Source organism: Vidua chalybeata, chromosome 3 (assembly GCF_026979565.1).
Source record: "Vidua chalybeata isolate OUT-0048 chromosome 3, bVidCha1 merged haplotype, whole genome shotgun sequence".
Taxonomy (NCBI): domain Eukaryota; kingdom Metazoa; phylum Chordata; class Aves; order Passeriformes; family Viduidae; genus Vidua; species Vidua chalybeata.
The window spans coordinates 35,657,866-35,682,678 of NC_071532.1; the positions used below are offsets into that span (position 1 = coordinate 35,657,866).

The window sequence follows — 24,813 nt, forward strand, 5'->3', positions numbered from 1 at the left end:
CGGAAATAGATAAGGCAGTCAGGGAGAACCTACAAGGAGGGCTGGAAAAAAAAGGGGTTCAAAGAAAAGCCTGGAGTTCCAGCAGTTTGTTCCCAGACTGGCTTGAACAAAGGCTCCAGTCTGGCCAGTGGCAGCACCAGCAGCAATGAGATGAGTCAGTGCTGGGTCCCTCTACCTTTTATGCAGAACATAAATTAGGGACTGAGACACAATACAAGGGCTGTGCGGGCCTCTCCAGGTGCAGAATTCATAAATTTCTAGATAGGAGCTCTGAGAACCCGAAAAGGTCACTCACTCTCTTCAATTATACTCTTGTTTTCTATTTCTTCTTTTTTTTTTTTTTCTCCTTTTGTGTCTTTTACCTACTTTGATTTAATTTTTTAAAAGCAGATTTCCATTTCTAGAAATTGCATTCACTCTACTTTCAGCATGCCGTATGACTGTTCATTATTACATATTTGGTGAGCAGGAAAAAAAAATGTGAAATTATTAGAGGCTGCTCAGAGCTGGGGCTGTTGTGGTGGTGATTAGAAAGGAAATGTGGCATTTTGTCTGTGAAGTTTGTCAGTATGAGGCCAGAGACAAGTGAGCAATAATGAGGCTCTTGAAACCAGACTGCAGGTGCAGAGTGGTAAAATAAATAGACAGGTGCAGAGAGTGAGTTTTTAATCAGAGTCTTGGCAGGGATCTGGCTCAGGGGCTGCCCTGTTTGGCTTCTGTGCAAAGGAGGAAATTCAGTGGCAAAGGACTCAAATGCAAACTGGAGCTCGTGTTTGTGCACCACAAAATGTTCAGGGGGCTTCCTATTTTCTTTCCAAAGCACTATCATATTCTTAGAAAACTGAAGGCTTGTTCCTTGTAGCAGGAATAAATGAGCACGACTCCATGTCCTTCTGAGGATAGCTGGCTCTGATCTAGAGATGAATGCTCCTGTCAGCATTCTCCATAAATACTGCAACTTGAAAAAACACATTTTCAGAGAAATTTGCTTTAGCAAGAGTTGTGATTTATTTTGGGTCCCTTACCAGGACGTATTTGAGCAGGTGAATCACAGAATCATAGAATCACAGAATGGTTTGAATAGGAAAGAGCCTTAAAGATCATCCAGTTCAAATCCCCTTGCCATAGACAGGGACACCTTCCACTATCCCAGGTTGCTCCAAGTCCTGTCCAATTTGGCCTTGAACACTTCCTGGGTTTTACAGGAATGGGGCAGCCACAGCTTCTCTGGGCAACCTGTGCCAGGTTCCCACCACCCTCACAGTAAAGAATTTCTTCATAATATCCTGTCTAAACCTGCCTCTTTCAGTCTGAAGCCATTCCTCCTTGTCCTGTCACCCCAGGCCCTTGTAAAACGTTTCCCTCTTTCTTGTAAACTCCCTTTAGGTACTGGAAGGCTGCAGTTAGGTCAGTAACCTTTGTGTTTCATTCCAGGGTTATGCAAAGTCCTAGCCAGCCTTGGAAATAATTGGAAAAAAAAATGCAATTTCAACATGACCGAATTTGGTGTTTTGTGTAACAAGTGTATACCAAATGAGGACAAATAGTAAAAATATTGGTATCTTCTGTGCTCCGGGAAAAGTGAAGGGGAAACAAGTAGATAGCAAGAAAAGATTGTGTTGTGTCATGGGAGGTACAGGGGAAAAAGCATACAACTAATCCAGGACTGCATTTTCTTCAAGGCATCTTTGTGTCTGAGGATGCTCCTCTGATTCCTGAAGTGAAACAACCAGTACTTCTTCCTGACATCCCCAGCAGAGCTGTCCCACCACATCCAGTCTTTCTTCTCAGGAATGTTAACCTACTCTCTGCCCTCCCACTGTTCCCCTTTCACTCTGGGTAAAACTCCAGTATCAAACAAAGAAAAATTTTCTATGAACCCAGGGCAATGAGGAAATTAAGATTAGCTCAAACCATAAGCTTCCATGACAAAAATCAGACCATGCTGGGAAAAGCTATGCCTATAGCTTGTGTGATGGGCCAAAACGAACCATCCTAGCTCCTGGCTGAATTTCACTGATCACAGTCCTGACACGGTGGCTGTGGTGAGCTTTCAGAAAATAACTGCTTTTAGCTATTAGCAATCACAGAAATATAATTAGCAACTGCTCATTTTAAGAGAACTGCAAGACACCAGGTGGCAGTTTGCAAAGAGAAACACAGTGAATTGCCACATTCCTTTATTCAGCCCAATCTTCTCAGCACTTCACAGTCTGCTGCCTTCAAACACCAAGCCTGGTGCCTCTGCAAGCTGTGTTTGTTGACCTGAAGGCCCAGAGGCAGGACCTGCCAAGGACAATGTGCAGAAAGTTGTCATCCATGTCTCACTGTCACAAGGTCCCTGTCTGGATCTTCTCCCTTCCCATCAGTTTTTTCCATGATTCCACAAATTCTTGCTAGTGAAGCTTCATAGTTCAGCTGTTCACAACTCCTTAAATATTGAGTCACTGTACTGCTAGGTGACCTGACAACTGTAGGGCTTTTAAACCAGACATTTTCTCTCCATCCCTCACTTGTGGGCATCTTCAGCATCTTCCAAAGGTGGATGTTATGATGGTTTGTGTGTCCTCTAATTTTCACTCATTCAAGGGGTGATCTTGTTTCTTGCCATGGGGATTGTCTAGGGTAGAACCTCCCCAGCTTGCTGTGCAGCAGCACCTGGTCCCAAAGCTTCCCCAGTGGCTATGAGACTGCCATAGCTGGCAACCTGTCAGGTACTGGGGTGTGAATTCTCTCTGGGCTCCGTTTAGCTTTGAGGAGGGCATGCTGCAAGCTGGGGCAGACCCAGCAGAGGTATCTGATCGACAGAGCTCATCTGGAGCTCTCCACCCTTCCATGTGGGCACGGAGTTCACCACATGCCACGCAGCAGGGATTCTTGGAGCTGCTGCAGATCGGCCTCAGCGGTGGGGTGTTCAGACCCCCTACATCTTTAAGCCCAAAGGGCACTGCAGGAATCTTCTGTGTGGTCTTGCCTCTATGACATTATTTGTAGGGGTTGTTCTTGTCCTGCTGGCTTGTTTGCAGGAAGAGCTGTGTGGTCTTCAAAGTCCTCTTTGAAGTTCATGCAGAGTCATGAGGACACAGTTAAGATGAGCTCATAAAGGCTGATTTCAGGTGAAACCAGAACTTTGGGAGTATAGCTGGTGTTGGTGCTTGCTGCACATCTTGTGCACAAAATAGGTGATAAATTACAGCCATGCTGGAGAAGTGATGTGTGAAACATTTAAGGTGACGTTAAATTTCTGTTAGGAAGCACCTCTTAGAGGTAGAGTAATAAAAGCTTGGAGTACCTACACCTGAACTGTACCAGGTTTGCGTGTGCTTGTTGTGCTTTTGGGTAAAGCAGAGGAGTGTGAATATTCAGCAAAGCTGGAATTTACAAACTTTGACTCATTTCTATTTCTCCACATTCAGCAAGTAGGGCTGTAATATATATTTTGAAAACCCTGTACTGCTCTGGAATTTATGGCATCTCTTGGGAAAGTCACTCATATTCTTCAAGTCTCAGTGTTTTACATTAGATGAGGATGTCTGCACCACACTAGACCAAAAATTCAAAGGTGCTTACACTGAGGTTATGGGAGCTATAGAAATGCTTTTTGTTGTCTTATTTTTCTGTTGCTGTGAATGTAATCATCAGTTATATCAGTACCCAATTTAAGTAGCTAGTAAATGATAATCGCTCTTCAAAAGAAAACTTCCAGTAGGACCAACTAGTGGTGGGTTCTCAACTTGGCTTTCAAGGGCAGGCTGGACAGGACTTGGAACAACCTGCTTTAGTGGAAGATGTCCATGACCATGGCAGGGAGGTTGGAACTGAATGGTCTTTAAGGTCCTCTCCAAACTGTTCTGTGATTCTTATGAATTATCCCTACTGCTCCCTCCTGGAGCTGTATCATTCGTTATAACCCAATTACATTAAAGCAATTCTTGGGAGAACTTAGGGGAAGTGAAATTGGGATGTCTGAAGAAAAGGGAAAACTATTTTATAGCAGAGTTTGATAATAGCAGCAGAAAAAAAAGATACTGTATTCCAAGAATAATGTTGTGAGGGTGTTGGTGCTGCAGGTTAAGCCGAGAAACACATGAAAGGATGATGACAAATTGGGATTTGGCAACTTTCTGCAGACAAGCAAAAGGAAAGAGAAAAGTTAACAATGGCTCCTGAACTTTGCTGGTGTCTAACTTGGTTAAAAACAAGGGTAAAATCCCTCCTATAGCTATTCCATGAAGGTTTGGGAGGACTGGTTGAAAATACACAACTGAAATTTCTGATCAGTGTTTTTGACTATAATGAGGAGAGTCTAGGGAATATTGCCCTTCCTGTGAATGTGATTGTGCAATATTTCCCCCAATTCTGCTCTCATCTAGTTTGCCTGTTTACCCTCTCTCTGAAGGCTGCCTCTTCTGCCACACCATATAGGGCACAAGTGTGGAAAGTCTTTGATTTTCATCATAAGTGCAAAGTGAAAGCTGCTTTGTAAAGCAGCTCCAAGAAATGACAGCAAGTATTCATAAAGCTTGCTTAATTGATATTAGCATAAATGTAAAGCCAAGTAATATTATCAGTATCAGTTCTGGAACAGTTCCATTGCATGCTCTTCACATCTCTGTTTATCTGTTTCAGGTGATCTCAGGAGACTGCTCAGGGGGAATTCAGGGATGAGAAATATAATGGTTGCAGTTTTATAGTCTTTATCAGACCATCACAGCTGTAATCAAAAGATAAGAATTATCATCCATCATCTCAATCAAGTTTCAAGAGAAAATCATTGCAAGAGAGCCTCTGGTAAGTCTATGAATTAATTCAGATTTGGGGAATGTTATGTAATTTGTGTTAACACCCACAAGCTCTAGTCACAGATCGGGAATTTTCTGTGGCAAATACTCTAAGAAAATGAAAATAAAATAATAAAATTGGGGGTTTCTTTCCCAAAAACAAACTAACCAACCAGTCCAAAAAGGTAGAGTGTTTCCTAGGCTATTTCCCATGGATTTGTGATTACTGTAAGCTCATATGATGATGTTCTTGAGCCAGGGATGGGCGAAACGACTCGTACGATTTTAGAAGGTAAATGAGACTTTATTCAAAAGCACTTCTCTCTTTTATAGAAAACATCGTGAACATTAATTCCATTGGTCTTAAAGTAAAAACATTTAACTTGATTGGTACGCTGGACTTAGGTAAGTGTGGTAGAACATACCTGTAAACAATATGAACGGAAAGCAAGATAATAGATTGTTTACATTCCTCTTGGACTTTTTCCTAGGCTTAGCCTGGCAGAAATCTTTCTCTTTTTCTCTCTGACTGAACTGAGAATATCCACAATGATATTGATGATGTGCAGAGTCAATCTTTTCTTTACAGGGCTCTGAAAAGGGGGATAGGTTTTCCTAGGAGTCCAGAAGTCCTCAGGATAGGATATCTCAATTGGGATAGATTTTCCCAGGTTTTCCTGTGGAACAGAAGCCTTGAAGAATATACTTGTCAGCATGTATCTATGTGGTCTGATTAAGAGGGGACTGGTCATGAGGAATAGACATGGCCATTAGGAATGCTGGTCTTTACCCCCCTTTCCTGACAGCCAGTGCTGTTGCAGGACAAATATTCATTGTGCAATGAATTTAGATTCTAGATCTAGATTTCTAATTCCTTCTCACCCATGTATCTAATTTAGTGGGAAGAGGTTGGAAGGATATTAGGAAGAGGAATACTGTTGGGTTTCCATGGGCTTCTCAAACCATTAATGTTTTACTGGAGCGCTTTTGGAAATCCAGTCCTTCCTCAGCTGCAGAGTTCAGAGCTGAGCTGCTGTATGTGGTTGTCTGAAACAACTAATTCAGGTGTGGCCAGCAACAGCAGAAGGGAAAGGCTGTTCAAGGGATCAGTCCTGCTCCAGGATTCTCTGTGCCTGTGTACTCCATCCCTGTATGAGCCATCCGAGGTGGATGGCTCCAGTCAGAATTGGCCACGTGGACAGTGAAGCTGCTGTGGGAGTGTCCCTGTGCACTCAACTGGGTATCCCACATCTGCTCCAGGTCCTCAGCTTTCCCCCTCTTTGGGACTTCAGAAGCACAGAGCAGAATGAAGCCAATGGCTGTCTTTGTTCCATGAGGCTGCCCCAGCTGGAACCTGTTGCTGACTGACACAGCCAGCTCTTATATTGACACTGTTATATCCTTTGGCATATTACACTGCATTTACATCTTTTAATTCACCCCAGCAAACACATGGCTTATTTTAGCACCAAGTGTAAGAGCTTTTATTAAAACCATTACAGGACACCAGATGGGGATGCAGAATTGACAGCAACAGGGCTGCTTGCTACCATATTGGATTTAGGAAATATTCCGGAATGCTTAGCCCTTCTCCCCACTCTGCTTTCCTGCTTTGTGGTGACACAAACACTTCTGGGTTTTACATCCAGGGAGTTACATCTCTATGATATGAACCAGGTTTTTTTTTTTTTTTTTTTTTTTTTTGTTTTTTTTTTTTTTTTTTTTTTTTTTTTGCCAAGCAAAGTTATATGTTTCAGAATTTGCTCATCTGAGTTTTCCAGGTCACATAATTTCTGAATTACAGATTACAGCAAATAGGATTTTGGCGGGAGTGTTTGATGATAAAGAAATGTGAAATGAAGTGGAACAGAAAGGTTGTTTTTTAAGTTTTGCCTTTAAATAAGAAAAAAAAAAGGAATTGATGAGAATTTTCAGTAAATTAAGAGACAAGACTCATTAAAGAAACAGCATCTCTGAGGTGTTTTCGGGAATATCAACTTCTTAAGCACAATGGAGTCTAGAGAAAGTGCCAATAGTCTGAAATATATATATGCTATAAAGGGATATGTTTTAAGAGGGAGCAGATTAGTGGATCTGGTAAATCTTGGCCAGTTTGATTTAGATGTTTAACTGAGATGGATTAAAAAATATCTGATCAGTAGAGCTTGGACTGGAAGTCTTGTGAACTAGATTCTCATGTTAGCTGTTCCTCCTGTCACAGCAGTTCCTGAAAGAGTGCCAAAATATTTGTGACAGTTGTTTTGGGTTTTTTTTTTGATTTATAAGTCTGACAAAGTGAATTTTTTTCAGATGTCAGTCTTTCCTGCAGGTAAAATCACAATGCTTTGCTTCAATATAATCAAGAGACGATATATAATATGATGTTTTGAAATTACTTTTATGTGAAAAGTGACTTAAACTTTAAGAGGTTTTCAGAAGGGCTAAGTAATCACAAAGAAAACTACGGAACATTTGAGACTATGGATATTAATTTATTTTATCATTTTCTCTAATTGAAAAAAAATACTGTGTTTTTGTTCAACACCCAAAGCCCCCAAATCTGTTCTAGCCCAAAGATAGCATAGCTGTAGATTCCTATAGCTATAAATATTTGCTTCTGATTTTATGATAATGTTGTTATAAAATGCTTCATCACATCTTATTTTATTTTATCTAATTGGATAATACAACCACTTGATTACATTGAATTTTGAAAATTCTATTTGAGAAGATAAAAATTAAGTCTTTCTATTTAATATCCCTGTCACAGACAGAATTTAAGTGGAACTGGAATACTGTGGCTTTTTTTTAGCTGAAATTCTCTTCTTGTAACAGGGATGAAATATTGACATTCCTAAAATGAAAATATATTTTGTTGTTGGTATGACCGAAAAACAATTAACTTTTATTCCTGTGAACATCAAACTGTATTTAGCAATAGATATTTAGGGACATACTGTGTCTTAAGACAGCTTGAAAGTCTAATCAACTTATTCTTTCCTGTTTGTGTGGTTCACTGGTTCCTTTGAGCCCAGCTGATTCATGTGATACCTACCACAGGAGACAAAGCACTCTGGAGTCCAGACTAGTAGGAAGAGGAATATTTAAATTTAATAAATCAATGGACTTCTAGATTTAAGCTTAAAAAGAAAATCTGTAGCACATTTCTGAATTACAATTCTGAACTATGTGACTTTGGCTAAAGACAAATCTTTAACTTCTGTGCTCCCTTATTTTGCCCAGCACACTGTTTTGAGTGTTTTTATAGCTCTAGATGCTCTGTCCTTGCTACATTATCTGAAATTCCTGTCTGCAGCCTAGTGCTGGCAGTGCGAGCGGGGAGTCCCAGCTGCTCTCTCTGCAGGAGCACATCACTGGAGCTGTGCAGGCACTGGAGCGAGCGCTGTAAACACACAGCCTAGCACGCAAGCCTTCCCTCCCGGTGAACTTTGCCATTTGCTAATTTATCCCTGCTCTAAGTTTTCTCTGGTGTTTGCCATTTTCTATAATTTCTTCCTGTAAAGCTTGTGTGGGCTGGCTTCTAGTTCCTGTGCAGCGCGATTTTCTAATCCAGCATTTTCACCTCCGGCTTTGGACATAAATCAGCAGGGAACTCTCACAGGTTCCTTACGCCCTGTTCGGGGAAGGAAAGAGGAATACTGCAGATATTGAGCTAATGCTATCAAGCTGCCCAAAGCAGAAGAAGAGATTGATAAGAGAAAGCATTGTATTTATAGTTTCTGGCATATAGCATAGCACAAGTCCTATTTAAATTCTTCAGAAATTAGGATCAGATGACTTAGGAACTTCTGGCGTATTTGAATCTTAAGTGGTTACAGACAGTTTTGCTCAGACTTCAGTTGTTATATGTGCTACTTCTTCTTCATTTAGAACTGGTTGGGAAAGTTTACAAATTCTTGGCAGAATGGAAAAAAATCCTGCTCACACTGAGGCTGAATGGCAATAGGGACACAGGTCCTCCCTGAGGCGCTACCTTTCTTGTGTGTGTGTCTTGTGTAAATATGTGCAGTGGGATTTAATTTACTGGTGTTCAGCGTGATATTGCCTTTATTTTCCAAATATTAATTCTGACCTTGCTGCCACCATGTATAACATGGGCATGGTAGGGATCTGCTCAGGTAAAGGGTCAACTTCAAATTACCATATTTTTTATCTTCAGCAATGGCTTATAGTATGAAGCACTTGAATGGATACTTTATGAAGAGCAGAGAAAATGTAAAACAGCCTTTACTTGTAGAAAATGTAATGCATTGTTGTCATCAGAGCACCAAGAAAATGATGGTACAGAAGTGCCCTGGGATGGCTGTCAAGGGGTAAATCACTGCCTGGGTACAGGGCAGAGGACAACAGGTGTCAGTTCTGAGGATGTGGACGGTGGGTTTTTTTTCTGCTTAGACCCAACTGCACTGCCGTGAATGTGACACAGTGGTTGGGCTCACTTGCTCCTGTACAATGAGAACAGCTAAGGTATTTCCTTCTTATTATCTTTTTTAATTGCCTTCATCTGAGAGCTGAGAGCTCAGCCTGTCCTCCAATGGGCAGATTCCAGTTCAGATGGATGTTATGAGCATGAAACTGGTTCCACTTCTGTTCTGTGCCTATGCAGCAGCAGCTGAGGTCCAGCCTGCTTTCCCTGGGGCTCCCAGCAATTCCACGTGCTCTGCCAGCCCCCTGTGCTACCAGAGCAGCTCTTGTGGAACACAGGGATCCACAAAGCCCATGTCAGCTGGATCTCCATGGGGACTGCCCAGAGTCTGTGGAGTCCAGCTCGGCCCTTGCCTTGCCTGCACTGTGGGGCAGCTCGAGCTGCTCTCCTCCAAGCACCCACATGTGTGTGCAGGAGCAGCCTGGCTCAGACCAGCCTTCTGCCAGGGCTTCCTGGCACGCCCCGCTGCGCTCCAGCTGCAGGCAGCATGGCAGTGTCCAAATGGTTGGGAGAGCTCCCGGAGCCTCGGCATCTGGGGACAAGTGGCTCGGGATCACACACGGCTCTGCCAGCGCTTCGGCAGGGACCACCTGCCTCCAGGTAGGGCAGGGGAGCCTCCTGAGCCACCCACCCAGTGGTCTCACTGGTCCCCCACAGTTTCCAAGCTTTAGCAAAGGCTGCTCCCTCTGCCTGTTCCTTGCGGTTATGGGTTGGGTCATCTGCAGAAGGAGCAGAGCTTTTCAGTCTCCCTGAGGTCTCTTGAGTCCTAAAGGACTAATAACTCATTGGGATGGTTGGAGCTTGACAAGGACCTGGAGGTTAATTGCTGTAATTCCCTGGCAGTATCTTTCACCCTTGGGGCAGGACAAGTAGGAGTTTCTCCCACAGCAGGAGTCAGAATTGTTCTGCAGGAAACACCCAGGCCAAGAGGCCTCTTTCCAAGATAGTTCTTTTACAGTAACAATCTTAGTATTTTTTTTAAGGAAATCTCTATGCTAAGTAAGAAGAGTAAATGGATCTCTCACTTGCAGGCTCTCACAGTTGTATCATAAGCATTGCCACTGATCAAAAGATCAGATGCAAATGCAAATAAACAAGTGAATTGATCTTTGCATTTAGAAATAACAAAGTTGGGGAAATCCCCCTCTATCCTTAATCATCAACCCTAAAAGATTTTGAGTCTGACTGTCCTTGACAGTGAGTCAATCTTATCTTGACACAAAGACAAGGAGAATGGAAAAGTTGTTTTGTGAAAGTGTTTTATATCCATTTTGAGCTGTTATGACTGATGATGAACCAGGGTGTCTTGCTCTATATTATGGAAATACTGATCTTGTTCTCTTAGAAGTTAATTATTAGCATAAAAACTTTTACTCTATTACTCAATTCCTTTTATTATAAGCTCAGCCTTTGTGTTATTGCAAAATTAGCTATAAATACATTGCATTATATCTAAATGTTGCATCTTACATGGTTTCTAAGCTCTAATGTCCTGATACAAACCAACTCTGTACTCAGCAAGGCTTCACCAAGATCCAAAGTATCTTTTCCATTATTTTCTCACCAAAGGGTGCTTTCTCATGTGACTAAAAAAATGTTCTGTGTGAAATAGTCTGTAGGAGAGGAAGCCTTTTCTCAGGCTCTAAAGTGCTGGCAGGTCCAAGTGCCCTGAAGATTGTCAGAACTGGAGATGAAGTTCTTTATATCCATAATAAATACTATTGTTCAGATTTCCAGTTCAGGCTTATGCTGGGAATGTTCTGATTTTTGATTGCTCACTTTTGTCTATTCAGGTCTTCTTTTAATGTTGTCTTTTTAATATTGTTAATTTAATCTATGCCACAGGGAACACTGTCAAGGGACACAAGCCATGTAGGAGTGAAGTCACGTAGGGACCTTCAGACCTTAAGCTGCTTTAGGGATAAATCCTCTTCTTCTTCTTCTTGGTGATTTATACTGTGACAATCCATATCCTTCCTGACCTGGGGCATAAACCCTGTTGGAAGTTGTGGGGCAGAGTGCCCACATCATACTCAGTTAATACATTAAAAAATTCCTGAGTACCATGTGGACATCTGAAGAAATCATCTATGTTCAACACATTCCTTCAATTTCCTCTAACAAGAATATTAATCTAATTGATGTCAGAGTATGGTGAAAGTCACTTGGCTTTCTCATCAGCATATGTGCATAAATACATATATAATTTACAGCAGAAATACAGCTCATTGACATTATACATTAAAATACATATAGCTACTAACTTTTTTGCAGTTTTAAACTGTTGTGCAAAAAATATCAATTTTTATATACCTGCAGAGTGTGTGTGTGTGTGTGTGTGTGTGTGTGTGTGCGCATTTCTGTTAGGAAGTTATCCTTCCATGTTTATGGCGTTCAGTGGGATGGATGATGCACCCATGGAATTTTGCCAGCTCTGCTGACGCAAGCTCCCAGCTCATCCTATAAACATTTACGCCTCTGAGTAACTTCAGTCACGTACAAACCCTGGGCCCAAAGAGTCCTCGTGGGTCACTGATTCCAGCCCTGTGGTGGGACAGGCAAGGCCCAAGACTCCTCTTATAAAATGGCCAAGCATTCATGTAAAGCTTCCTGACTTTTCACCTGCCATCCCTCCTGCTGGAAAGTTACTCCATTGCCTTCTTTGGCTGATAGTTAAATAGTCTTCCCTCATTTTCATCCTCAGGTTAGTCATGGACAATTTCATTTTTATGTCAATATTGTAAGTACCTCTTCTTCCTCCCTGCTGTTTACCCAAGGAGAGCAGTCATGCAGCTGAAGTTATTTATGTGCATTTGCAGCTTTAGGTCCTTGGGGGTGGAGTCCACATGGATTTTACTTATGTACAGATAAACAGGCAGAATGATTTTACAAGCCAAACCTGTCAGAGTGATTAAAACTAAGCAGGATCCCAAAGTAAATGTGTCTGGGGTTGATAAGGACTGTCTTTGAAGCAGTTGTCCTTCAGTGTGCAGCTATTTCTGGGCAGTTGCAGCTGGCTGACTTTGGTGCCCTGTGATTTATATCAGGACAAGTCTCCTGCTCACATAAAACATAGGATGCCACAATCCAGTACAGTTCTGTTCATCATGAAAGGAGATATCTGTGTCTATCCCTTACTTTCCTAGCAATAAATTACATATAAGCTGGCAGAGCTGTTCATTTCAACTTTGGGGCTGAACTGGAGGGGTGGCTTGTACTTTGGTATTCTTCATTCCACTGCTGCTCCAGGTGTGCCATGTTGGTATTCCTCCCTAGCTAAGTAACTTTGCAAACATGATTCCTCTTTCCTTCATAACACTGCAATTTCTCTGTCTTCTAGAACTGAGGCAGGTAGCACTTGGAAAGTTAAGTTCAACCAAGTTCACTGTGAGTGAGGTAGAATGGGCTACAGAAGAGCTAGACCCTCTTCCCCTGTCCAGTCACTCACAGACCCCTGAACAAGGAGGGGAGGAAGGCAGACACTGTATTTTATACTAATTGGCCACCTACCTCTCTACCCCTTCTCTGAGGGTTACAGAGATGTGAAAACATGTGGGATGGGAGCTGGTAAAGCCAGGAGTGACATGGGAGGGAGAAAGAACTCCCAAGTGTGACAGGCAGATGAGTAAAATCTGCCACAGAAGATCATGTACACATTGAAATCACATCAGCTAACAGATTTAGCAAGGAAACCAACAACTGAATTGGACCTATCTTTTTGGGGTGCTCTTCAGAAAACTAGCTTGATTTGCCATCTTCCAGTACTGCAATACACTTGTAATAACCCCATCAAAAACGAAATAAGATTTTCATAAGAGTGCTGGCATTGCAAACCTGCTCCCTGTAGCTCTAGTAGAAAGTTTGGCAGCCTCGTCCTGCAATGCCAGGTGATTTGTGCAGCAACTTGTTAACAGCAGTTAAGCAACAAAATCAGGTGCCCTTCCCCGAGGCTGCAGATGAATCACAGGGAGGAAAAGAGATTGGGAGTAGAGTGGGTACACACTGGTGAAGAAAGGAGATGGGAGAAGCTGGGGTGGACAGTCATGGAGCCCAGGGGATGTGTCTCAATGTTTTTGTTTAGGCAAAATGTAACTAGTGGTAACTGGAGGATAAAGGGTCAGAATCCCCTGTCAGAAACTGTTTGGGCAGGTATCACTTGGGAGTAGCTGAGTGGATGGGTGTCTGTGGAGCTGCAGTAACGTAATGCAAAGAGGAGGCCCCAGGTCTGTTTCCCTCCTGGTTACCTGCTCTCTAAATGGAGCCTCCTTTGCCAGTCACCTGTAGCCTCCCAATTCTCATAGATTAGGTCACCCAAATAAAATTCAGTTAGGTCACCACAAGTGGTGGTGGTACTCACAAGGGTTCATTGTAACCTGCTCTGAAACACAGATGGATAACACAGACAGCATCCACTATATTTTCCTTCGTGTGCTGGACTATGGTCCAGATTTTCCTGGTGGATTATGCAGAGGTTTTCAAGTGCAAAGTAACCTCTTTTGTAGTTTCACAGCATAAAGTTCACATGATGAGATACCTCAAATCTCTTTTGCAGTCATACTGCATTGACTGGTTGTGACACAGTGCATAAATCCAGCCCCAGTGACACTGACAACAATCCTTCATCCAATGTGATGAACCAACTAGTACAGCCCCAGGCACTCAAGTAGGAGGATGGAGACTGGAGCTGAACGTTGGCCTGATTTTTCAGGATGCCTCAAGTTACTCCTCCAAGCACATCTTTGCACTCCTTCCTTCAGTTAAGGCTTCAGAATGTGAAGTCTGTATTACCTCTTTGGGGAAAGCATGTGAGAACTGTTTCACTATCAATTAAATTCCAGCCACCAATGGTAATAGAAGCACTGAACTAAAGAACAAAATATGGAGTGATTGCCTAGACTGGGGTTTTCTCTGAAAAATAGCCATCAACTTTATTTTTTTCAACACGGCACCAATGTGCCTTCCCACCAGAAGCAGAGGATTTGATCTCTGTTTTTGTGGATAAAGTACAAACCCAGAGTGCAGAGCTGTAAGAGTGTTACCCAGGCATTTGGACAGGTTTGATGTGCCAGGGTTGACAGTGTCTGGTGGACTCTGTCTCCTCCCCACAGCATGCCAAGCAGTTCTGTGGCTGTTTCTCTAACCTCGTGTCCTTGCTTGGTTGGTAAGGTCTGGTTACGTCAAACCTGGAGATCTTCTAATTAATGGAGGTACAATCTTTGGAAATGCAAGTTTCTAGTAGGAAAAACTAGGATTCCTTCTTGTTTCAGTAGCACTTGCATATTTGCCCATGATGAATTAAACACTTTCTTAGAATAGTTTCAATTTCTACAAGCTAGAATGAGAAATCCCTATAAGGCAAGAATGATGAATATTTTTAGTAGTTAAATATCCAACATTTATACTCTTTAGCCCATGTTCAGCACTGCATTTAGATTCAAATTCTGAATCAGCTTACCGTTGATTTGAATGTTGAATTAAATACCAAAATATGCACCAAGAAACTTCATGTGAAACATTCATCACTTCTTGAAAGCTGAATAAAGATCACAGGCTTTCAATAAAAATAAATTCCCTTCTCTTAGGGAAATAAATATTTGAAATAAAATGATGAAGTAATCTTAATATCCTTGCACTAGACCCTTAAAGTAGAGTGACATTTATTTAAAACATTGTCAGATCGTCAAAGACCAAGGTTTTGCTCTTTGATATGAGTTACTACTTTGTACAGTGGTTTCAGCTTTGTGTTCTGTGAATGAGGTTTATATCCCAGCCCTATGTTCTCCTTCAAACATCATCAGCCCCATTTCAGCAGTCAGTAACTGAAGTTAAGAAGAGCTAGAATCCAAACTGATCCGATGGGCAAATGTATGGAAAACTATTAATGGCTGGGCCATCTTTAAAAATAATGGGAAGAGTATTCCTCTTCATTAAAAAGTACAGAATAGATCTTTAGGTTAAAACTAAAAAGTCTGTTGCCTACAGGTACTGGCAACATATATGTCTCTTTGCAAATTATATTCTTATTATAAAAAAACAATCTGCTTTGCAATACTGTGACTTCATTCAGATCTTATTCTTTAACATAATTGAAGATCAAATACCTCATGCAGGACTTAGAGAGTCACCTCTTCTTTTTTTTTTACTTAACTCTCTTTTGATCTGTAGGTATTATATTATGAGCTGAAATGTTCATAAAGCCTCCAGGCTCTCATTCAAAGCAGCTGACAACAGCTCAGAACTCTCCTTGGAGTAGAGGAGCTCTTGCTTTTGTAAATCTCCCCTCTACACATTTCCTATCCCAAAGAAGATCCTATACTTCTTTTTTTCATTGATTAGGTACTTTTGACAAAGGCTTTATCCAAAGTGTCTTTGCAAACCATTAATGAAAGCTCTAAAATAAATATATTTCTTTATACCTGTAGCTCTAAATTAAACCAGATTTGTATTTTTTTCTAATTACTCACCATGATCTAATACTGCAACAATTGAGCAATTGACAAGTGATCCAAATCTTCCCATCACTGTCAGTTCTGAATGGGATGTGTGTTATTCATGCTATAATTAAAGGAATAAGAAAAGCCTCTGCTGATGAGTGTCCCTCACTGAGAACCAAGATTTCATAACTGGGTACTTGGTGGGTTTAAGGCAGGTCAGAGTAATTTGTGATAGACAAAACTACGAATCATCATAAGAAATGCTATTAGTGCCAAGGCTGGTTCATTTATCAACTCCAGTTCACCAAACCCCATCATAAGAAAATCTGGATCTAGTTTCCTTTGGTAAAATACAGCAGGAAGTAATTTTTGAATATTTTCTAAAATATGTCTGCAAGTTAGGGTGTGATGTTATGTGGATAATGCTAAGCAAAGGGATACAGCTGGCTCTTTGTACCTCGCTGTGGAATAAAAACTGAGTCATTGCCATGGAGAGGTCACTCCAGGGCTCTGAAAGCAGATTAGGACTTAACATCAGTTATCCAGATGTATCTATAATATTCAGTTTATTATTCATAACTTTATGCAACAAAATGAGCATATTGAAGTAGACATGATGTGAAATTAGAGCTATTGGGAGACTCTTCCAAAGAACAATAGGAGTTTTGCTTTTGTTTCAACAGGACTGAAATATATCCCATTTCTTATAAGAAAGAGCAGCAAATAATATTTATTATCCTTTTGATATGGAGCCATTACTGGAAGCCATTATCATCATATTTCAGGTTACTTAATCAGCTCTGTGAACTGATAACCCACATAAATAATTGCCTCACTGTTGCCAACAGTGCTTTTGGCACACTATGAAAATAACATTATTCCTTACGAATTAAACCACAATAAGATTTTAAATGACAGATTAAAGGCTTTCTTTAGGTACATTGAATCTTTCCAAACTGAGCAAACAAGAAGAGACCTACCATTTTTCAGGTATGTGATAGAGGTGAACTACAGCTGAGCTCCCTGATGGCACAGAAACCAGGTGCATGTGTCCAAACATGCCAGGTGAATGCAGATGATGAAAAAGAAAGATTAACTGCTGAAGAGCTACCTGTTCTTCAGAGCATTCCAGCTATCAGGCACACCCCAGTGGATTCTGTAATGCTCAGAGTGTATCCATAGGTCTGGAGGCAGGGACTCCATTATCTGTTTGGCTCTTTTCTGTTCCTGCGCAGAACAACTATGTCTGCAGCACTGAGCAAGATGTTCATTAGTGTTTCATTAGTATCCCTCACTTTGTAGTAGCTTCTTTCAGTTTGAACCTTTCCCCCTTATCTCCTTCTAGTTAGAGATGTCCCAAATGGCCATAGCTCAAGCAGAGTGACCAGTCCCATTTTTTATATTGCATTGTCTAGTTATCCTTGGCTGGATGTGTGCTCATAGCCTGCCTTTCACTGCAAGACATGAGACAAAACTTCTGAATGAAGTTATGCTACATGTCTATTTCTTCTCACCCCAAATGATGAGAAGAAATCAGGATATGTCAGCCTTCCTAATATTACCAAAACCTGTGCCTGGACAAAAGCTGTAAGACAATGAATGTATATATACATAGCGCAGCCAAGGGAAAGGATCTCCAGACAGGTCAGCACAATGTTTTGCCAGGAGAGGCTGCTGCTCTGTTCTGTAACAGCCTGGTCTGAGTTCTCTGAGGGACAGCCTGGCAATGTCACCTGGAGGAGCTCATCTTGGTGCATTTACTCTCATGGCAGGAGGTCAGGTGTCTCCATGGGCAGGCAGCAAGGCATGGAAGTTGCTTTGAAACTCTGCCTGCACCACTTGTATCCCAACAGCCATAAGGATGAAAATCACAGAATGGTTTGTGTTGGAAGGGACCTTAAAGACTATCCAGTTCCACCCCTGCCATGGGCAAGGACACCTTCCATAGACCAGGTTGCTCCAACCTGGCATTGAACACTGCCAGGAATGGGACAAACACAGCTTCTCTGGGCAACCTGTGCCAGGGCCTTACCATGCTCACAGTAAAGAATTTCTTCTTGTTATCTGATCTAAACCTGCCCTCTCTCAGTTTAAAGCCATTCCCTCTTGTCCAGTGACTGAAGGTCATTGTAAAATGTCTCTCTCCAGCTCTCTTGGAGGTCTCCTAAAGGAGAAGTTCCTGGAAATTTCAAATTAGAGGTGGCATAATATTTTTGACCCCCATTTTCCACGAAACAAAATGAAAAGATAGAATTTGTGACTAGATTGAAGTCCTGTTTATATAATACCATAATCTCTTGTATGCTATCTCACCATCCTTTGTGGGTTGTAGCCCAGGTGTTTCAACCCTCCTTCCTACCCTTTATTTATGAGGTTTTTCTCATCTCTTGTGTGGGAAAGAAAAGAAACATGTGGTAGTTAGAGAGATGAGATCTGACCAGGGATCTTACACCAGCAGGGCAGAATGAGGAAAGAGATACTTAAGTGCTCTGCAGGGAAAAGTGGTTTCATATTTGACTCGGATGGAAAGTTTTCATTCAAGCTTCACCACTTTCCTTTTGAAACACTGGGTGGGAAATGCTACAGAAAATAATTCCTCACTAAAAAAATTTTTGGCCTGGTCTACTTGTTCAAGTCTGTGCTGCTGCATTGAGCTGAACTCCCACGGTGTGTCCAAGCACTGCCTGTGCTGGCAAGTGAGACCTCAAGTGCTCAGGGCAGGTACCTGAGCCAGCAGTTGCCCCAGTCATCTTAAGGAATTACCTCTAGATGTCAGTCATGAATCCCTCTTATTCGAGGGATTTAAATAAGTAGTTAGGATACCTCTGACACAGAAACCCTTCAATCACTCTGCTTGGTTACTGAAATGTTTGTTTTCTGCCCTCCTTTTTCACACTGCTGGAGTCAATTAAAGGCTGAAGGCAGAGAAGGTACTTTTTCAGCAGTGCAGAGATGCCTTAACTCATACAGGAAAAAAAAAAAGAAAAAAAAAACCAAAAAAAAAAACCAACCCCCCAAAAAAAAAACAAAAAAAACAAAAAAAAAAAACACCAAAAAAAAAACCAAAAAAACCAAACCAGAGAAAAACTCAACCTTAGTCAAAATAAATAGAGACTTCTGTAGTCTTTGATGCCAGTTGAACAATCTCCCAACAAGCTGGGAGAGCTCAGGATGAAGCTGATCATCTGTTGATTTATTTAGGTAACTGTGTCTTGTTAGTACTTGCTTAGCAATGGGTCCAGATGCTTGGTATAACATTCTGGAGCCCATGACTAAAATTATTTAAGTGGCAATTTCTACACTCACTGAGGCTGAATAGACTGAATAGAGCAGTTCCCCTCCAGAAACTAATTATTTTCTGTTAGATGTTTTCAGTGGATTTTCCTTTTTTCTTCCTTAAAACCTGATTTATTTAATTTTGTGCTTGCTTTTTTAGTAATTAAAAAATCCAAACATATTTATGCCTGACTTTCAACAGAGGGAAAGAGTTCCTATAGAAAAGCTATTTCTAGAGAGAAGAAGGAAAAATGTCTAAGAAAATTTGTGGCATCTGTAGCAGAAAGGAGGTTTTTGATATTTTGACCTTACCCATAGTAAGTAGAATTTTATTCTCAAATAGTTGAGCAGAAGCCAAAGGGTGTCCTAATGGAGTAAAATACTCAGGTTGTATATAAGGGTATATGAATTCTCATATGAGCTGTGGCTGATAATTGTTCCAGTTTCTCTCATGTTTGGAAGAAGTTTGGCCTTTCATTGTTCCAGTGTTCAACAGTTCATGGAGTGATGTGATTTCGCATAAAACCTTCACTGAAGCTTTTGGGAGTTCATCAGTCCTGAGCTACTTAGGACTTGTTCTTCAGTGTTATCCTGTCACAAGTATTCACCTTTAATTGAAATTAAAATTAATATCTCTGATGGCTGCACTGAAGCCAGGACTTCCAGAAGGCTGTCAGTCAGAATGGACAAAAGATTCCTATCAAATAGTAAACAAAGATCTTGTAAATAAATAGGGGGTAATGAGTGTCTGGCAGGCAACCACATTTGCAGATCATACAACAATAAAGACATTCAAGTTTATCAAATAATTAACCTCTTCATCTGAGTATATGGATATGCACGCATATATATTTATGTGTGTTGATTATTGCCCCTTTTACTTCCATGGGACTTTGAAAGACAAGATCCTACATGAAGACTCAAACAGCGTAACAATTTTGTCAAAATGTACTTTTATTACTAACACTACAAGGGGACAGTAAAGCATTTGCAGCCTTACTAGAGTTGCTCATGACCAACAGGTTTTACAAGTACAATTTAAAAGTAATGGAAGCTGTACTTTGATGGCATCGGAATTTCAGAGTTATTTAGGTTTTATCTATAAAGCAGGAAAAATATTGCATTGGGTTAAGAGCACTTGCAGTAGGCAGATCCATGAGGAATTTTTGCTGCAACTTCACTTTTCCATGTCTGTTTTTTGCTGCTGCTGCTGCTGTATTACAAACACTGGCTCAGGTCCATAAAGATACTTGTCTGCTTTGCTCCCGATGGTCTGAATTAGGCACCCAAAACTTTCTGGGTCTTTGTCATGTCAGTGTAAAAAATGGGAATCCTTTGCCGACATCCCTGGAGAAAGGCAATTCTTAGAGGGACACTAAGCATGGTAATTCAAAGTAAATGATACTGATAGCTCTCCATGTAAAAAAAACCCAAAATTATAGGCAGGGATTAGAAGTTAGATTGCTAAAAAAAAATACATTATTTAAAGTAGCAGGGGAGTAGAGGCACTGGAAGTCCTTAGAGGCACAGACCTGATCTGAAACTCAGAAAAAAGATCATATCTATTCCTTGTAGGGTTGCCAGGAGGGTGTGAAGGGATTTATCGTCTCCATCCAAGAAGCTGCTCCCACTGCTGAAGCAGTTCCTTGCTCCTGCTTCTAGAAAAGGATTGCTCTGTCTGGGTTTGATGCAGGAAGGTGGAGGCTTGAGCATTGTGGCAGTGGTGGGGTCCTGGAGATGCCATAAGGAAAGTCAGTTCATTTTACTTTTCAAAACCTGGGAATTTAAATATACAAACAAACCCCATACTGGACAAATATTTCATTTGTGAAGTTAAGAGCTCCAGACTTAGAACATTTTGGAACTCCACAAGATTCATCCTTCTCTGGCATGATTGCTAAATGGCCAAAGGGTGTGTGAAGAATATGTGAAGGAGGATTAAATTGACCAAATAAAACCCCCGAAAAACGAGACGACTAAACTGTCTATTCATTCCTATACCATAGAAATGATTCAAAACTATTTCCAGGCTTCTGGCTTTTTTTTTTTTTTTTCTTCTAAAGAAAAAGCTGGATATAGTTAAAATTTGATTAATTATCTCATCATAATTATGCAGTTCCTCAAATTATGAAAACCATTTGATGCAGCAGTCTTTGAGATCGTTGCCACTGTGCAGGGATGCTGGGTTGGTTTGGGCACAGCAGGCTGAAATGGCAATCAGTTATCCCAGGAAAAACCCACTTATAGAAAAATGGATCATGCAATTAGAAATTATGTCATATGTGCACAGGAGGACAAAATTAACCTTTGTGCCATGGCATGGACTTGAGGCACTTGAGTGCCTGAAGTATAGCAGGAGTCAGTCACTGGGGAGATAAGCAGCCCTGAGCAGCAGTGTGCTCTGCAGGGGAGGGGGCAGGAAAGGCGGGATGCCAGGTCTCGCCCCACTGGGAACGTGCAGGAGGGGACACTTTTACCTGTTTTTTAAGGCTGACACTTCTCTGCTCCTCCCTCCCTTTTAGGCTGTTTCAGCCTTGCCTCACCATCGGTGCCCCTTCCCAGGCTCCTCCATTCCCAGCCTTCCCGTATTCCTCTGACATTTCACAGCTCTGGCTGTTATCACTAATGCGATGGAGAAATGCTTTGGTGGTGCATGGCCAGGTCATGCAGGGGTGGAAAGGGGGAAGGGATGGGAATTCTGTATTCCTGTGCGGCCAAGCACTGTGGTTACTTGTTTGCACGTTGTCAGTGGGGCCAGGGAGGTGCCAGTGGTGGAGGAGATGCTGGCCATGCCCTTGCTTGGGTGCTGGCAGGACTGGCACCATGACCATGGGGTGGTTGTGCCCCCGTAGGAAACGCTGACGATGAGCAGGGCCCAAAGCAGGAAGCGGCGGCTGCACACCCCAGGCATGAGCTGGGGGTGGCACTTCAGCCCCCATTCTCCAGCGCCACCACATCCCCTCTCCCCGTGTGATCTGGTGAACGAGGGGGTGGCTGTGGGAGACGGGGGGCACGGGCCTTCTGCTCGGCATGTGGGGCGCTCCAGCTCTGGGGAATAAGCTCCAGCAGCATGCGCTCTGCAGTGCCACTTCAAAGCAGGCTCTGGCAGAGAGGCAGGGGATTGTCTGGCGGGATTAAACCACATTGGAAGCATTTTAGAAAGGGTTTGACTCTTTGATTCTTTCGTATACAAATCTGACATCAAAGCCAAGTCCTGGTGTCTATCAGATATGTCCTTCATCCCTAGAATGAGATAAAACAGCCTCCTGTCAGTCAGATAACACGATAATTAGACAGCGTGATAATGCATTTATCCTGGTGCTTACAATCCTTGATCATATATTGCAATTATGTATACAGGCCACAGCAGCCAGTGTCTTTAATTATAACCTTGATGGCAAAATGATAGGAAGCAAGAGTCTTCCTAAGGGTAGGAAAAAAGAGGTTTTTAATTCATTTTTATAGATCCTCACTGAACGTAATAGAAGGGATTAATATTAAAGCCTTTGCTTGTGTGCTTGTGTGACCTGACAAACATGTTTATAAAGAAGCAGCAGTGTGTAGCTGCTGCATTAATACAGGGCAGATATTAGAGCAATATGAGATAGGTACTAAACCAGACAGAAACACCAGCACTTCAGTTTGATGTTAATCTGCTGCCCAGAAAATTCACAGTTAAATGATTACAATAATCTTATTATTGAGATTTTGAAGATAAATAGTCGACTTAAAGATTTCTCATTTATTTAGCCAGAAACTTTTTGGTTGCTTTGCAAATATCAGCTAGACAAAACCAGATAGGTGATATTATCCCTCCTGCAATAAACTGCCTCTGTACCAGACTGGACAGGGCTCCTGGATCAGGAATCTGATTGCTTATACCCAGCTGGAATATGTTTTTACTTGCATATTATTTAACTGCAATTATATTTTTCAGTTTTTCATACATTATGAAGTGCTTGACTAAAATAAATCAAGCAAATGAAGGCAGTGAAGTGGGGAGTGGTTGTAAAAGGTGTCAGTCTTAGAGTTCATAGTTCTGGTGCTTGAGTTTTTATCCATTTTCTACTGCTCAGTGTTCGGTGTTATGAAAAACCCACTGAATGGTGCATGTCTGGCTGCTGGTCCAGCCCTGATCCTCCTCTATTTCTGCTCTCATACAGAAAAGTGACCATGTAAGCACATCCCTTGTGAAGGGTCATGATGACCATGCCCAGGAGATCACCAGGAATGGAAATGCCAAAGCTTGGGCATCTCCCTGGCTCTCAGGATTGGAGGACAGAAGCTTAGAGGAAAGGGAGAGACTTTGAGGGACTATTTTCCCAAGGGAAAACAGTCTTAGCTGTTAGGAAGTGCTGAAAGATAATGGAGTGACAATCAGGCCCTTAAAAATAAGATTTTAACATTTAGGAAAAATGGTTGCCTTGGGAAAACTGAAGTGTAGATGTAATCATCTGGTTACAGAAGGTGACTAAAGCAATGATAGTAGAACACAGACTTACCTTCAGACACAAAGTGTGATCAGGACAAGGATAAACCTTCTTGGCTGTGACCGTGCATTTGCTGAGGAATTACCAGCATGATGATGATTGATATAGATTGTTTCTTGTTCTTCAGAACAGAACTGTATGTTTATCCAATTCAAATGGTCCCTCAGGGGTTGGGGCTCATTCTCTGCATCTCTTATTCTTTTAGGGCCTCTCCTGTCTCTCCTTATGCCACTGCAGGGCTTTCCTCTGCAGCTTCCCCTTAGGCCCTCGCCAACAGCAGTGTCCTCCAGCTTATCCTAAGTGTCTTAGACACTCCTCTCTAATGTCTGAATAATGTCATTCCTCATTGTCATCAATCCCAGGTGCATGGAATAGTTGGGAAATGAGGCCTTTTTGGCAGCTGAGCCCCTACTGCACCTGTGCCCAGTCCAGACTCCCAGCAGCTGATTGTGAAGTCATTTGCTATGGCTGCTTGCTGCCTGCTTGGTTAATAAGGCTTGTGCAGAGGAAAACCCCTTTCAGATTGAAAGGCCAGGACTTGGACCCTCAGGACGTTAGGACAATACCATTGATGGTCCTGTGGTTCTTCTGCAGCAATCTTTTCCTGCTCCCATCTTTGCACCCTAAATCACCAGTCAACGTGTCTGCAGAACCTCAGAGGAGATAAAGATTCCCATGGAAAATTGCCATGGAAAGTCCTCCTCCAAAATTGCAGGATTAGTCTGCACTGGAGAGCCACATCCATGCAAGGGAAGAAGCCACAAAGCTTTTCTTATTTCTGCTACGTTTTTCACACATCCTTTGGTGGTTGGTGTGAAGCATTTTCTGCTAGGATTTAATCATACTGTTTTAGTACAATATCTAAAAGATACTGGCTGCATTATTTATTCACATAAAATTTTCATTTTTAATAGAGGAAAATGAATTATGTAAAATGGAAAAGCTTTTTGACCTCAGTGATTCTTTTTTGTCACAAAACCCAAAACATGTCTTCACGCTGCTGGGATCCTAGATTAAATTTTAAAAATCAGCTAAAATGGGCCACTTTTCAGAAGTCAAAAGACCAAATGAAACCCACAACAATCAAAAAATATTTCTCTCGTGGGAGAAAACCTGAAGCAGACATTACAAATTCCCATTCTATGAAAAGTAATGATGGGAATTGCTTAACTAGCTACATGTTTTGGTACATTATTGTTGACTCCTTATTGCAATATTAAAGTGTCAAGTGGATTCAACCAACTAATATCACTTTGTATGCCATATATATGTGTGTATATATGTAAATATGTATGTGTGTAAATATATATATGTAAATATACATACATATACATAAAAGCAACTGGTAAATGCAGTATTTCTTCCAACCATCCCTGCCAATAACA

At 41.5% G+C, this 24,813-nt stretch overlaps 1 long non-coding RNA gene across 2 annotated transcripts in view; it reads left to right on the plus strand.

The window, feature by feature from the left end:
- The first annotated feature begins 3,145 nt into the window (after nucleotides 1-3,145).
- The window catches only part of LOC128785850 (uncharacterized), a 28,091-nt gene continuing 6,423 nt past the window's right edge, over nucleotides 3,146-24,813 (plus strand). Inside the window, exons 1-4 of one of the 2 annotated variants that reach the window (XR_008430059.1) lie at nucleotides 3,146-3,230; nucleotides 4,630-4,791; nucleotides 5,115-5,186; nucleotides 7,817-7,901. This is a non-coding gene — a long non-coding RNA (uncharacterized LOC128785850). Of the gene's footprint in view, nucleotides 3,231-4,629; nucleotides 4,792-5,114; nucleotides 5,187-7,816; nucleotides 7,902-24,813 lie in introns of those variants that run through there. The other variant, XR_008430058.1, reaches the window with a different exon arrangement.